Raw genomic sequence first — 2,763 nt, forward strand, 5'->3', positions numbered from 1 at the left:
TAAGGGCGGAGCATCAATAACAATACGAAAACATGATATTGTTGTCTGGATGGGCGGGTATTTTCAAAACATCATCATCATCATCATCATTCCTTTGTGGCCCCTGGGGAGCAAAGGGCTGCAACCACACATCTCCATCGGACTCGGTTTTGGGCTGCTCCTCTAATCTGTGCCCATGTGAGCCCAGCTGTCCTCGCCTCTTCTTCAACCGTTCTTCTCCATGTCTTCCTTGGCCGGCCCACTCTCCTTTTTCCCTGGGGATTCCAGTCCAATTCATGTTTTGCGATGTTTTCTTTTTCTTTTCTTAACGTGTGTCCGATCCATCCCCATTTACGGGCCTTGATATCTTTCTCTATTGGCTGTTGCTTTAAAATTTGCCACAGGTCTTTGTTTGATATTTTGTCTGGCCATCTTATTTTGAGTATATGTCGTAGGCATTTGTTTACGAACGCCTGTAGCCTATCAGTATTTGTCTTCGTAACTTCAAAACATCAACCTAGTCTATATATAAATAACATGGTGCTGTATTACTGAAATGTAGGCGATACAAAAACAAAAATACCTTATATACACATTAACGCTGATGGACTTAACGTCATTTAGTTTTAATTTGATAATTAAAGACGATCTTGGGGAAATTAATATAAAAATTAGTGGCAGCGGTGGGATTCGAACCCACGCCCCCGAAGAGACTGGTGCCTTAAACCAGCGCCTTAGACCGCTCGGCCACGCTACCATCTAATCACCGTATCATTATCTATCGTCATGATCCAGCGATTAAACTAGTCTAGACCTAATCAGCAAAGTATTTTTACCTACGGCGATGAATGATAAGACCAAATGCTGTCGCTGTCTACTCATATAAAACACCACGAACCTAAATCACTAGTTACTGTTGGTGTTTAATGATCAGATTAACTGCTGTACACAAATACAGATTGGAATAAGTTATACATTGGATTCGTCATAACTGTAGCAAAAAGCATATGTCTTTTATTTTAATTAACATACTCTCTTCACTTTTAAAAGGTAAGGTATTCCCAAGCAAACACAACTTAAATAAAAGCGTGAATAATCTCGCATAAACTTTCTCGAATAATATTCTTCCGCAGAAACAGGCGAACTCAACTTTACTTGCCCCATGGAACGGTAAGTTTGAAATGGGAATTTTACTTTTATGGACATGCCACTTTCCGTGCAATCGGGCTATAGAAATTGGGGAGCAAAGGGACGCAACCACACCTCTCATTCGGAAAATAATATAGATCTATCGGTTTTGAACGGTTCTCTTAATTTGTAAACCTGGAAGAATTTGCCTCATCTTCTAATGTCCCCACCCAGGATTGCATTTCCACTTCCCCTGGGGATTCCAGTCTCGCTTTTCTCGTGTTTTATCCTCGATAAAAGTGGTGGAATTTTATTTCATTATTATGATTTAATTATTATGATTTAATTATTAGGATTTGATCATTAGGATTTAACTATTATGATTTATATATTATGATTTAATTATTATGATTTAATTATTATAATTTAATTGTTATGATTTCATTATTATGATTTCATTCTTATGATAAAATTGTTATGATTTCATTATAATGATTTCATAATTATGATTACATTATTATGATTTTATTGTTATGATTTCATTATTATGATTTCATAATTATGATTTAATTTTTATGATTTCATTGTTATGATTTCATTATTATGATTTCATAAGTATGATTTAATTTTTATGATTTCATTATTATGATTTAATTATTATAATTTCATTATTATGATTTCTTCATTATTATTTCATTATTATGATTCATCCTCCGGGCAGCACCTTTTCAGTAATTATTGCATGAAACGATTAATGACGTAAAAATATATATTTCATGTAGAATTGCCTTAGAATTTAACTAGAATGTTTTAACATTTGGATTAACATTGGTGCTGTTGTAAAAGACTACAAAATGTGAACAATTGTAACAATATATAAATTAAATACTATATATATATATATATATATATATATATATATATATATAGGCCCTATAATATAGGCGTATATAAAACATCACTGTTTACAATTGTATGACTTATATTAAATATTACACTGATTACTTCCCATCTAATAAAACTTAACAACCAAGGACAACAATTCCAAACAAGAGCATTGAAATATAAGCAAATTAAAATTCTCACAAATGGTGAAAAGTTTATTATACCAAACTAGGTAATTAAATTTAGCATATAATTAATTGTTAGTACTGTAAATATATTATATGTAAATAATCAACATTAGGCTATATTTATAAACAAAAATAAAATATTCAACCTTTAGCTTTATCAAATACTTTTATAGAAACCTTGAAAAATGTAGTTAAATTTGCGATTACTAAAATTCGTACTCTGGCCTAAAAAATATTTGTTTACGATTCAAGTATGGAAAGAACACAATCAAACAGCCACAACCAGTAAAGCAAACTCACGTAACTTAATTAACACGACTAGACAAAGAACAGAAGACGAAAACAGACTAGTAGGAACGGCTATTTATAGATCGACTATTCGGGGGAAAAAGGAATAAGATCATGTTTTTTTTTTTTTAAAATACTCTGACAGAGTTAAAAGAAATATTTCAAGCTAAGCTAAGACTTCTTCTTCGTTCTTAATTTTTAGTGTTGGAATGGATCGAGTCTTATCTGCTAGAGCAGGGGTCGGCAACCTGCGGCTCGCGAGCCGCATGCGGCTCTTTTGATATCAAAATGCGGC

At 32.8% G+C, this 2,763-nt stretch overlaps 1 non-coding gene across 1 annotated transcript; it reads right to left on the reverse strand.

The window, feature by feature from the left end:
• Nucleotides 1-654: 654 nt before the first annotated feature.
• Trnal-aag (transfer RNA leucine (anticodon AAG)) lies at nt 655-736 on the reverse strand. The gene has a single exon. It is a non-coding gene; the product is annotated as a tRNA-Leu (tRNA).
• Nucleotides 737-2,763: the final 2,027 nt, after the last annotated feature.

Source organism: Physella acuta, unplaced genomic scaffold (assembly GCF_028476545.2).
Source record: "Physella acuta isolate Inbredline_101_S28 unplaced genomic scaffold, ASM2847654v3 ptg000613l, whole genome shotgun sequence".
Taxonomy (NCBI): Eukaryota; Metazoa; Mollusca; class Gastropoda; family Physidae; genus Physella; species Physella acuta.